Source organism: Pelophylax lessonae, assembly GCF_965119305.1.
Source record: "Pelophylax lessonae genome assembly, chromosome: 1".
NCBI classification, from domain to species: Eukaryota; Metazoa; Chordata; class Amphibia; order Anura; family Ranidae; genus Pelophylax; species Pelophylax lessonae.
This window is the reverse complement of record NC_138768.1, coordinates 530,198,912-530,213,503: the sequence shown is the minus strand read 5'-3', so window position 1 is coordinate 530,213,503 and position 14,592 is coordinate 530,198,912.

Below are 14,592 nucleotides of genomic sequence, written 5' to 3'. Positions count from 1 at the left end.
CAAAAATGTCAGTTAGGGGTCCAATCTGTCCGCTGCAATGTTGCAGTCCTGCTAAAAAACGCAGATAGCCGCCATTACTAGTACAAAAATGGAAATAAATAAAAATGACATAAATCTTTCCCCTAGTTTTTAGATGCAATAACTTTTGTGCAAACCAATCAAAATACGGGTTTTGCAATTTTTTTAACCAAAAATATGTAGCAGAATACAAATTGGTCTAAAAGGATGAAAAATTTAGATTTTTTCATTTTTTTGGGGGAATTTTATTTAGCAGAATGTGAAAAATAGTGTTTTTTTTTTTTTTTTCAGAATCTCTTTTTTTGTTTATAGCACAAAAAATAAAAATCGCAGAAGTGATCAAATACCACCAAAAGAAAGCTCTATTTGTGGAAATAAAAGGACATCATTAAAGTAATGCTGTGCAGAATTGCAAAAAAATGGCCTGGTCATTAAGGGGGCAAATCATTCCGGTCCAGAACTGGTTATTATCAATTTGTAAAATTAAATGATTAAGTTACAAGTTTAAGCTTAAAAAATAAATATGATTGTCCCAAGCAATGACAGTTTCCCTTAAAAAACATTTTCCTTACTTGAGCTGTGAACAATCTAAATTAAATAGAGTATAGCTGTATTCATAAGGATCATTTTTTTCTATTTGTATTATGCAATAAATGTAAAGGGGTTGTAAATTCAGAAGGTTTTTTATCCTAATGCATTCTATACATTAAGATAAAAAGCCTTCTGTGTACAGCAGCCCCTCTAATACTTAACTGAGCCCCCTCTCTATCCAGTGATGTCCACGAATGCCTCAGCCACCTGGGACCCTCTCTCCTGATTGGCTCCCACTGCTGTCAATCAAACTCAGTTAGCCAATCATGAGAGAGAGAGGGGGCGGGGTCTGTTTCTGAATGGATACATGGAGCTGCAGCTCGGCTCGGGTGCCCCCATAGCAAGCTGCTTGCTGTGGGGGCACTCAGCAGGAGGGAGGGGCCAGGAGCTTTAGCAAGGGACCAGGGAAGAGGAGAATCTGGGCTGCCCTGTGCAAAACCACTGCACAGAGAAGATAAGTATAACATTTTTGTTATTTTAATAGAAAAAAAAAAAAAAAGGAGACTTTACAATCACTTTGAATGTTGAATAATGTGATGATGTTGTTTTCTTGTCTGTAAAGCATGTGAAATTGAAACAAACTACTGGTCCAACATTAAAATAATGTTCTATGGCAGACATGCACTATATGTTGCCCTATCAGTACCATTCAGTTTGATGTAATGAAAGGCTGTTTTTTTTTAATGTACATTCCAATGTGCTCTGATTGATCCAACTGGCTGGATTACAGTACCTCTTCCAGGCAGAAAAGAAATCAAAGCTGCCAAACAAAGCTAAGCCAGGGTTTGAATGAGGAAAGGATAATGACCTGCCCATATCAGAAACGCTAGATTCTTTGAAAGCATTATACTGCATAAACCTGATTGCCTTTGTACTAGTGGCTGTTGAGTTCTTCATTTTAATTTTAAATGCAAGATACTTTAAAGGAAAAGCATTTTGAAAAAAATATTGTATTTTGATAGCTGTATGTGGTTAAGCTTATAGCTTAATACTTTTTAATATATGAAATAATTTTTCAATTTTACATGTTATTATGTGTAGTTATATCTATTTTTTTTTATATTTGCCTTTATCTATGTCTGTGATTTTTTTGAACCCTCTTGCATTTCTATGACAAAATCAATTTTGGTAACAAAATATAGGCAAAATGCCATCTAAATATTATATCTCTAATCTGTTATGAATGTGATGGGGAAAATGCCATCCCCAAATTTATCCAGTGGCTCCATGCTAGATTGGGATAGGATTCAATTTAATGACTCCTTATCAAACAACAAAGGTTTAAGCTGACTGGGTATTTTGACCGAATAATGTGAGGAAAATGTCTCTAATTTAGACCATTAGTCTGTCCTGTGGTTAAATGACATTATGCTACTAATGGATCCACTGTGCAATGTGACACTAGTGGTGATCTCCACTGGGAACCAAAGCCATATAATACACGTGTACTTTTCAATACTAAAAGGATATACTAATGGCTTCAGCACTTTTGTGTTAAGCAATCAACATTTTTTATGTGCGGGAGGAATGCGTGTTTGTAATGCAATCTTTGTTTTTTTCCAAGGTAAATGGGCTTCTTCAGACAGCTGGAGAGCTTTCGATAGGGATTGTGAAATTCCAGATAAGATTCATGTGCTGACGAAGAAGGTTATATGCACACAGAGCCTCTAAAACTTCCCACTTAACATATGAAAGACACATCTTTCTGTTTCAGTATGATACGGCTGGATATGCAATATTTGTAATTGGGATCAAGCAAAGAATCTTAAGTTACTTGAGAAAACACGTTTTAGTTTTGTCAAGACTTTCAGCTTAATGGATGGCTATCAAAAGGCGCATGCACACTGAGTTTGTATTGTGTGAGTTTCTTTAATTAAACCCGGCATTGCAGCGCACAGCTTGCGTTACAGTACAATACAGAGGCATAATCAGCAGGGCTAGAAAAGAAGTGTGCGCAAATGGTAAGATTTATCAATCTTCTGATATAATAATTCCTATTAACAAAGAGCAGGATGCATATGCTGCACAGTATGTCAGCAAATTTAGTTTTATTTTCTTTTGTACTTAAAGCTGCGGTACCGTTTTAACTGAAAAAGCTGGTGAGATCTGAGCAGAGAAAACAATAAGGTTGACTGACTGTAAATTTTTTATTAATTTTTCAACGGTTTATTTAAGTGACATTAATAAATGTCTCAGTGGAGTGCTAGCAAATGTCAGTTGATATCTCGGATGAGTCATTTGGTAAAAATGATGATTGAAGAACTGATCAGTTGTTTTGTTGTGAATGTAGAGACTACACAGGGCCAGGTCACATGATCAATCACATTAAAATTACCTGGCAAGCACTAAAATAAGGTAAAAGATTTATGACAGAAGGAATACACAATTTTAGTGTATTTTACTGTAAGTGGCAGTATAATGTTAGTGAACAAGGATTACATGGGACCCTAAAAAAAAAAAAAATTGCATTTCATTTTACTGGCATTTCTACATAGTAGTGATCGACCAATATCATTTTTTTATTGCCGATACTGATACTGATCAGCCGATATTTTTGTACATAAAAAAAACATTGTTTTTAAATTATTTTTTTTAAAATGTACAGGTACTCTTGTGGAGGGATCTGGAGGGTCTAAAAGACCCCAAAGCCCTTCTCTGCATTTAAAAGCATTCAAAACGCCAGGTTTGGCTGTTTTGAACGCTGTAATTTTTTCAAATTTGGTGCAGAAGTGATCTCATGACATCACTTCTGGGTTTTTACACGAAGACCGATCAGAGCCGAATGTGGCTTTGATTGGGTCTTCTCTTCGGCGGCCATGCAGGATGGTTGCCCGGGTCTCCTGGCGGGAGGGAAGACCCAGGCGAGCCACGGAAGGTGGCGGGAAGGGGGGACATCCCCTCCCGCTCCTTGTAATGACAGCCGAGCGGCTTCTCAGCCGTATCCGTCGTCATTACAAGACAGCCGACTGTCGGCTATGGACGCCGGGAACCGGGGTGATGCCTCTAGCTTCAGGCATCACTCCGGTACAAGCACTTTCCCGAAATATTGGCAATATTGGTCACCTTGGTGGCCGATTTCGATATATCAGGGAAAGTGCAGATCGGCCCTCGATATATCGGCTTTGCCGATAATTGGTCGATCTCTACTACATAGTATTTACTGGAGATGGTAAACATGCTCTGATCAAGATTTGAACTGACTTTATAATTTGACTGGCTTTCATGACTGAGCATGGACAGATCTCATTCTTGTCCAGTAAAAATTGGTTTTCCAATTAATTGGAAAAAAAAACTATAAAACTGATATTTTCCCAAAAAAGGTGGCAAACCTATTGCCAGTGAGGATTTGACAGTTGATGGTAATAAAACTTTTTTTTTTTTTTTTTAGTTAGCGGAACCAGTTTTGTTTACTTAGGTCATGAGATTAAATCCCAACCATTCTAACGCCCTGCTTGTTCACTAGTGTTTGAATACTTTATTTCCAAACAATAATATTGTTGCTAAATAACATACCATTGTATGCAATTGAGCCATGCAAATTATAGAAAGAACCATGCTGATGTGGCAGTGGCAATTAGGTGTTCGCCTATTTTCAGCATGCCCTGCTGTTGAAAATTTAAGCAGGTGATACAATGCTTGGGAGTTGAACCAATGGTCTGAGTCTTTCTAGGTAGGAGTGCAAACCACTAAGCCATTGAGAAGAGCACAATTACACTATATTCTATATTCTACTAAAGTGCAAATGCAAGATCATTGCTAAATCGTCAAAAATTAGTAGATGCGACTTGTTTTGCTTATTTTGCTGATATTTGTATTATTATCATTGATGTAAGAATCATCTCTCTATTCTCTATTAGAGATGTCCCGAACTGTTCGCCGGCGAACAGTTCCCGGCGAACTTCGCATGTTCGCGTTCGCCGCTGCGGGCGAACATATGCGATGTTCAGTCCGCCTCCTATACATCATCATTGAGGCAAACTTTGACCCTGAATCTCACAGTCAGCAGACACATTCCAGGCCAATCAGCATACCTCCCTCCCACACCCTCCCACCTCCTATAAATAAGCAAGGGCAGCATCCATCTTAGATCATTTCTGTGTTACTGAGAGCAGGGAGAGTGCTGCTGCTGCTGTTATAGCTAGGGACAGTTAGTCAGTGTTCCCGGTCTTGTTAGCCAGTGTTCTTGGTACACTCCTGCTGTAAGGACAGCACCCCAAAAAGCCCTTCCTAGGGCTGGTATTTGAGGTTTTTTTTGGATATATATATATATCTATTGTCCCCAAAAAGCCCTTTTGAGGGCTGGTATTTGTGTAATTTTTTTTGTTCTGTGATATATATATATATATATATATATATAAATATATATATATATTGTCCCCAAAAGCCCTTTTGAGGGCTGGTATTTGTGTAATTTTTTTTGTTCTGTGATATATATATATATATATATATTGTCCCCAAAAGCCCTTTTGAGGGCTGGTATTTGGGTATATATATATATATATATATATATATATATATATATATATATATTGTGCACTGCAGTTACCTGCCCGCTGTGTGTGAGAGGCCACAGACCCACCACAGACTGTACTGTGTGCACACCACACTCATTTCGGGTGGCACAGGCACAGTACCTTGCATTTTAAAAAATATTTTTTCTTTTCCTCTGTCATAATTGCAGTGAGTGCTGTGTCAGGTCCGCAGTGCACTGCCCACCACTGATATATATATGGTGGCACAGCATCTTGTTGCAAATTGAAAAAAAAAAATATTTTTTATTATTGCAGTTGCCTGGGCTGCCAGTGACTGTCAGGTCCACAGAGTGTACTGTGCCCACTGCAGTGCCACTGCCCACCCACCACTGATATATACGGTGGCAGGCATGACTTTTTTGGATTAGTGTCTGGGGGGGTCTAAAAAGCGTACCTGTGAAGTTTCAGCTCTGTAGCATGTCCAGAACCAGAAAAAAAGATCATATAGGTGTAAAAGGGGTTTCCACCATCCCTGCTCTACTGAAAAATTATCTTTTTTTCTGGTTCTGGACATGCTACAGAGCTGAAACTTCACAGGTACACTTTTAGACCCCCTAGACACTAAATCACACAAAAAAGTTATTAAAAATTGTCATTTTTGATAGAGAGCCAATTATTGGAAAAATTAAAAAAAAAAAAAACTTTAAAAAAAAAAAAATTCTTTGGATTTATTGTCTTGGGGGTCTATAAAGTGTACCTGTGAAGTTTCAGCTCTGTAGCATGTCCAGAACCAGAAAAAAAATAGAATTGGGGTTAGGGATAGGGTTAGGGCTAGGGTTAGGGTCAGGGCTAGGGTTAGGGTCAGGGCTAAGGTTAGGGTTATTTTTAGTGCTTAGGGTTAGAGGGTTAGAGTTAGAGGGGTAGGGATAGGGCTACTAACTCTAACCCTAAGTATCTCACCGTAACCCTAACCCTAGCCCCTAACACTAAACCTAACCCTAACCCTCTAACCATAACCCTAACCCTCTAACCTTAACCCTAACCCTCTAAGCCTAGCCATAAAAATAACCCTAGCCCTAACCCTAACCCTAGCCCTAGCCCTAACCCTAACCCTAACCCTAACCCTAGCCCTAGCCCTAAACCTAACCCTAGCCCTAACCCTAATTCGTAATTTTTTCTGGTTCCGGACATGCTACAGAGCTGAAACTTCACAGGTACACTTTTTAGACCCCCAGATGCTAAATCCAAAGCCATTTTTATTTTTTTTTAATTTCCAATAATTGGCTCTCTATCAAAAAAATTACAATTTTTAAGAACTTTTTTTGTGTGATTCAGTGTCTGGGGGTCTAAAAAGTGTACCTGTGAAGTTTCAGCTCTGTAGCATGTCCAGAACCAGAAAAAAAATTAGAATTAGGGTTAGGGCTAGGGTTAGGGTTAGGGCTAGGGTTAGGGTTATTTTTAGTGCTTAGGGTTAGACGGTTAGGGTTAGAGGAGTAGGGGTAGGGTTACTAACTCTAACCCTAAGTATCTCACCGTAACCCTAACCCTAGCCCCTAACACTAAACCTAACCCTAACCCTTAAAGCCCAGTTCCTGTCCCATTTTGGTCAGTTCTGGTCTGTTTGCGGTTGTTTGCGGTGCGTTAAACGGGGAGTTTGGTCTGTCACTGTGAAGCGGGCGTAACCCTTACACTACCTGATCGATACAACATCATACCTGATCGTATACACACACTGGATGTTTTAAAGCACGTTATTCCAAACAATTTAGGAATGTTAGGTGATTTATGCCCTTTATGGAATAAAACCCGACTCTGCGTCAACTACGTAATTTTCCATGGGAGTTTTGCCATGGATCCCCCTCCGGCATGCCACAGTCCAGGTGTATGTCCCCTTGAAACAACTTTTACATTACTATTGTGGCCAGAAAGAGTCCCTGTGGGTTTTAAAATTCGCCTGCCTATTAAAGTCTATGGCAGTTCGCAATGTTCGCCGGTTCGCGAACATTCGCCGATGTTCGTGTTCGCCGTTCGCGAACAGCGAATTTTATGTTTGCGACATCACTATTCTCTATATGTCAACCTTTTTTGTCTAATTCGTATTTTATGAAAATGTTGAGTTCTATTTATATATGTTCATTCTGTAATCATGGTACTTCTTTATAGTCTATGTATAATTGTACTCAGCACAGTGGCTTACTCTTTAGCACTCTTAGCTAGCAGCACTTAGGTCATGAGTTCCAATCCCACCCATGCTACCACCTCCCTAGAATTTCAATGGCGAATGCATAAGTGCCATCAGTGAGAGATAAATTGTATTGCACTGATGGCAAATATGATTTCGTCTACACACATATCCATTCCCCATTAAAACTTTGGGAGAGGTGAGGTGAGGGAGAGGTGGTAAGTAGCATAGGTGGGATTTGAACTCATTGAACAATGATAAATAATTGTTAAGAGCCTGGTTTGGATTGGGAGACCCCCAGGCTTTTTTCCCGATCAAATTTGTATTGTTACACCCACTTGTGGCAGGCAGCACAACTCTACTTCACAAAGCTACGTAGAGTTCCCTGGACACAATTAAGAGCTACCCTAATTTTCTAAATGTTGCAAATCAAACAAGCATTGGAAGTAGTTAGCAACTTGTTCATTTTAGGTGGCTAAAGGTGGCCATACACTATACAATCTCATTGTACAAGCTCTGTACAATCTCCTTTAGATTTACCAAAACTATATAATGGGAGGACACACCAGCTATCCGACCACTCTGTATCCAATCAGGGGCCCTTGCGCTACATAATTGATGGAAGATCTAAAGGAGATTGTACAATCCAATTTTATAGTGTATGCTGAGCTTTACATAACCCAGGACACGCTTCTCTTGTTTTCAATACTACAGCTCTATCCATATGGGTGGTTATCTGATCTCTCATTTCCTGCTCTCTCCAAATCAACAGATCTATGCAAGATGAATTTAAGACAAAAAAAAGTCTGTATTTAGTGAGACCAGGGATCACTGATTATTTGTATTAGAAAACCGTGCACCTAGCTGGGGGTGGTTGGGATCTGCTGAAAGGAGGGAACGCAGTCACAGGTGTGTGCTAATGAGGTCAGCTGATGAATGTCTACCGGTGTCTTACTGGATTCTATGTCTAATATCTACACACAAGCAAGAGATGAAGCAGGAAAGGCCTTCTTTCAATTAAACAAATTATGTATTGTTTTGCAACAGCGGTACATTCATGGTATATTGGTACATAGGGGAGCTGGAATATGCCTTTAAGTGAGGCATATGCAGAAACTCAGCTGGCAGGGTAAACTGTTAAAATGTGACCAGAAATGGCTCATCTGTGGCATTTTCGGTGAATGGTGACCTTTTTATTGGGTGACATGTAAACATCACCAGGATGAGGCAACCAAAAACAAGACATGCATGTATGGGGTGGTGAAAATTTCTAGCTAAGTTTCATGTGCGTAGAGTTCATTAGGACTGTGCAGGTTTTGATTTTAGCCAACAGTTTGTGGAGCACTTGCTAAAATTTTACACACATTCCACACTGTATTTATTGGAATATGTACAAATGCAGGAAGTCTACTGTGTATAGAATTAAGAAGTGACGTGTGTTCTGAGGATCACTAAAAACAAAATATCAAAAACTAAAACCCCTAATCCCTGGAAACACCAAGACATCTCCCACACCTACTATACAAATCAGCAACATCTCTTCGTGATAAAACAAAGTGATCTTTCCATGTTAACTTACTGACAACTCTGAGCAGCACTAATACTTGCAAGTGCATCCGAACGTCCTTCCACACACATGAGGATGCATTTCCAGGCCAGGAGTCGGCCCGGGCAACCAGTTGTGTGCCACTGCGAAAAAAGATATGCACTTTGACAATATATTCACGCTCGCTAACATCTTTTCACATGTGCTCAATATGCCTTTTTCGCTAAATAATTTTTTCAAAAATGGTGTTTATAGGGTGGGTAACTGGTGATTAGAGAAAATGAATACTTCATTTGACATGTTCAATAGTTTACCTAGGCCATAGCAAAAATCACTGGAACCTGAAAATCAGCATTGGAACTGTTAAAAGCTTGCTCTTTTAGTTTTGGATTTACACTTTTTTTTCTATTTAATGACTTGCATGTGGGCAGAGTAAAATTATTTTGTAGCAAAGTAGATTTATTAGAGATTGGAAGGTGTGTTAACAAGACATTCCACTTCTAAAACAATAGGAACATTATTTTTTTCATTTAGTTACTTTGCCCAAAAAATCGACTGGCATTTAATGTTGCAACCTTTTTCACAGCACTTTACAATATGGTTAGAAGGGCCCTGCTCTAAAAAACTTACAATCTAAAAGAAACACTTAAATTGGACAAACGTTAAATTTCATAGTGTACAGCAGGGACAAAAATAAGGTGAGCACTAACCATGTCAAACATTTTAGGGTATAACAAGTCTCACCACCCACACCCCAATCACAAGTTTAAGTGCAGGATTAAACAAACTAAAGACACAAGATATAACATTTGACAAAATAAAAGGCAGTGCAATAACTACACCCCTCCAAAATCACACACACATTCATTTCTGGTTAGGGTTAGCAGGAAGCTTCATTTTTATGAAAACAATTTAGGAAACTAGCTCAAAATTAGGAGTTGTCTAATGTGAGATTTGTAAGTAACAACCAAAAGAGAAAGGTCAGGCGATGCTCACAAACAAGAAACACATGGTCACACTGGACAAAGACACACAAAAATCCACCTTTGAGGGCCAAAATGCAAAACAGTTACAGCAAACAGACAGAACATTCATCAAACCACAGCCGCTGTGGGTCATTATGCACACTATAGCACCCTGCCCACAAATAATGTGGCCTCTTCTCAGGCAAAATGAACGGCACTAATGCAGGCCTTTATATAACATAGGTTAAATTGATAGCACACCCACCCAGTAAAGGATACGTCCACCAGTGTAATTAATTCTGTCTCTTCATGTATAAAGGAAAAGATAAAATGTCCAAGTCTCTGGCCATGATCAGTGATACCAAAAACAAAACAATTCAAGTTGTAAGTTGTAGGGAATGTGGAGATTACAAAGCCGGAAATGTCAACTTTGTGAGGGCTGCTTCACACAAATTTTTGACAAGCACATTCGTCATCAGCATCCAAAATTTAAATATGGGTGCAGGATCACACCATACTTATAAATCCATAGCTAACCAAAAAAAACTGTTCTAGATTTGGTGTAAAACCCACACTCGCTTTATTTATAATGTCCTTTCTTTTGTTTCCATTATGTGAAATTTATCAGAATTATAATACCTTATAAAGAAGAAGCTATAACCCTACAACAGAGGAAGAACATACAAACCTCTAACCAGACAGTGGCATGTTTGGGATACAAACCAATGACCCTGGTTCTGCAAGGCAGAAGTGCTAACCAGTTTGCCACTGTGCTGCCACATGCATGGAGCCTCCATCTCTGTGGTGTTAAACAGCCCCAAGTCCCTGGGGTGCAAAAAGTTAATCAATGCAGGTGTACCCTGGAAATCCTGAGTTCCATTGACCAACCTATTTCTGTGATATGCCATCTTGTTCCAAGGCTGGGTATGGATGACAAAGCTACTTCTTGTCCTTCCCTGTGGAACACATATGGAAAGATTTGCAATGGTGGTGGAACCCTCTTACACCTAAATACTACATTTCTTTAGGCATTTACCTATAGGTAGTGGAATTACATCAGTCAGAAGTTCTGTTTCTTGATTTATTCTGTGATATTTGGTGTTTATTGGTGTGTGAGTGTATATTAGTGGTGTTACCGTCTGAATTTGGGTAATGGCATTTTGATTTGTATTAATGATCTTGGTACAAATATATTGAAATAAATAATTAAGCATAACTACCCTAGAGAAATGTTGTAGGATGGAAGTCATAGGCAAGGAGGGGAGGAATTCCGGGAGGGAGGGGAGGGAGAAAAAGGGAACATATTAAATATTACGGTATTACAGTATTGGAATATTGTTTTTTTTTTCTCTTTACATAATTTAATGTGTAATATGTGAAATCCCAGTTTTGGGAAATACTGTTGTAATTTTTAAATTTTATATGCAAATAAAAATAAAGTAAAAAAAAAAAAACAAAAGTGAGTACACCCCTAATTCAAAATGTCCAATTTGGGCCCGAAGTGTCACTATTTTGTGTGGCCTTCAATATTTTCCAGCACTGCCTTAACCCCCTTGGGCATGGAGTTCACCAGAGCTTCACAGGTTGCCACTGGAGTCCTTTTCCACTCCTCCATGAGGACATCACGGAGCTGGTGGATGTTAGAGACCTTGTGCTCCTTCACCATCCGTTTGAGGGTTTAGGTCTGGAGACATGCTTGGCCAGTCCATCACCTTTGCCCTCAGCTTCTTTAGCAAGGCAGTGGTCATCTTGGATGTGTGTTTGGGGTCATTATCATGTTGGAATACTGCCCTGTGGCCCAGTCTCTGAAGGGAGGGGGATCATGCTCTGCTTCAGTATGGCACAGTACAGTTGGCATTCATAGTTTCTTCAATTAACTGTAGCTCCCCAGTGCAGGTAGCACTCATGCAGCCCCAGACCATGACACTCCCACCACCATGCTTGACTGTAGGCAAGACACACTTTTCTTTGTATTCCTCACCTGGTTGCAGCTACACACACTTGACACCATCTGAACCAAATACGTTTATCTTGGTCTCATTAGACCACAGGACATGGTTTCAGTAATCCATGTCCTCAGTGTGCTTGTCTTCAGCAAACTGTTTGTGGGCTTTCTTGTGCATCATCTTTAGTAGAGGCTTTCTTCTGTGATGACAGCTATGTAGACCAATTTGATTCAGTGTGCAGCGTATGGTCTGAGCACTGACAGGCTGAACCCCACCCCTTCAACCTCTGCAGCAATGCTGGCAGCACTCATGCCTCTATTTCCCCAAAACAACCTCTGGATATGACACTGAGCATGTGCAATCAACTTCTTTGGTCGACCATGGTGAAGCCTGTTCTGAGTGGAACCTGTCTTGTTAAACTACTGTATGGTCTTGGTCATCGTGCTGCAGCTCAGTTTCAGGGTCTTGGTGAAATTCTTTTAGCCTAGGCCATTTTTATGTAGTGCAACAATTCTTTTTTTTTTTCAGATCCTCAGAGCGTTCTTTGCCATGAGGTGCCATGTTGAACTTCCAGTGACCAGTATGAGAGAGTGAGAGCAATAACACTAACAAGTCACATGACACCAGGGAGGGAAAATGGCTAATTGGGCTCCATTTGGACATTTTCCCTTAGGGGTGTACTCACTTTTGTTGCAAGCAGCTGTCACAAATTCACACTTGTTAGACATTCACACATTTTGGAATTTACTATAGTAAGGGTCTAAAATAAAATGAGTGTAGGCTTGTAAATCATTTTCAATCTGGGAATGCTCAGTTGTGTCAGTACAGAGTTCTAAAAAGAGGGCAATGTATCTCTTCTCAGACTTTTAAGCATGTTTCTGCTTTCAAAGCAATATTTCAAGAAATGTAAAAGCAGATCATCTCCAAACAATATACCACATGTTTAGGAACCATTTATCCACTTCTGGACCGGAAGGATTTGCCCCCTTAATGACCAGGCCATTTTTTGCATTTCAGCACTGCGTTAATTTAACAGAAAATTGCGTGGTCATGCGATACTGTACCTAAATAAAATTGATGTCCTTTTTTTACCACAAATAGAGCTTTCTTTTGGTGGTATTTGATCACCTGTGCGATTTTTATTTCTTGCGCTATAAACAAAAAAAGAACGACATTTCTAAAAAAAAAATAACAATATTTTTCACATTTTGCTATATAACATTCCTCAAAAAAAAATTAAAAATCAAAAATGTTCATCCTTTTAGGTCAATTTGTATTCTGCTACATATTTTTGGTAAAAAAAATAGCAATAAGCGTATTTTGATTGGTTTACGCAAAAGTTATCGCGTCTACAAACTATGGGAAAGATCTATGCAATTTTTATTAATTAATTAATTTTTTTTACTAGTAATGGCGGCGATCAGCGATTTTAAGCGGAGCTGCGACATTGCAGCGGACAGATCGTACACCTAACTGACATTTTTAACACATTTGTGGGGACCAGTGACATTACTACAGTAATCAGTGCTAAAAATATTCAGTGTTACTGTACTAATGACATTGGCAGGGAAAGGGTTAACCTAGGGGTGTTTAAAGGGTTAAGTGTAAGCTAAGGGGAGTATTTTCTAACTGTATGGGGGATGGGCTTGTGAAATGATCATAGAGACCTGTGTTGCTATATAGAAGGATCACAGGTGCACTGTGATCATTTCAGAGAGAAGAACAGTCAACTGTGTTTACAACCGCTAAGTGTCCTTCTCTCTTAGCAGGGAGTGATCGCGGGTGCCTGACACCGGCCTCGTGCATCGGCGACCACGCTGCCTAGTGGGGGTGGGAGCATGCCTCCAGCCCCGCGCACTCGCCCCCCTAGCACCACATTCATGACCGATGTAGGGCTATGTCGGTTCGCACAGGAGAGGCAGCCTGCTGCAGTAAATGTGCGGCAGGTGGTCTTATTGTGGTTAATCTATGAAATTAATCTCTAAACATTATTTCCATGTGCAATTCACCTGCTTCTACCACAACTACTTATTTATGTGACCTATAGTGAATTTGATTTTTTAACTATGTATTCACCATGTGCTATAGTAAATACCTGACTAGATTTAGTTGTTTTCTATGGATTTTACACATTTGTGACCATTTGTTCACCCATTTTCTGCCTAGATGCTATAGTAACTACACCCCATACTCCCCACCAGCCCACCAGCTTTAGCCGAATTTCATTTGAAAAAGACAAACTTACACATATAGCTCATTAAGCTAGAAATCTAGTGTTAAGCAAAGAAAAGCTTTATTCAACAAACTCCTACAATACAAAATATAGCACTGACACAATGCAAATGCTGCCATTTCCCTTATAAAATGGATGTAAAATAAATTCAGTGAATTAAGTGAGTGATCAATCAATCAATGTGTCTTCATTATGCAGTTTGGTATTTTGGAGATTTAACTTGAACCGTGCTTATGTCTTCCATTTCATTTCTGAATAATCAGTCTCCTGTACAGTAATGGCCCTTACTTTACTACATGCTTTAGGTTTGCAAAGTCACAAAAAAGACAATATATACAGTTTATTTTTCCTCCTATGAAAGCAAAAACTCTCAACCATCAAGGAACTACACTTACCCATCATGGTGGGGATGTTCTGACTCACACTATCTACTGACATTTAGTAGGTACCTTAAACTTTTGTGTATTTATGGTATTTAAATATCATTTGACAAGGGTAATAGACAGAAACTCTCCACTGAGTGTGGCATGAAAATTGGGGTAGAGAAAACAACTGACAGCGATAGGCATTAGGGTTAACTATTACAGTGGGGACTTTTTGTGTTTGCAGCCAAACTTCAACCATCAATTCTATGGTCTC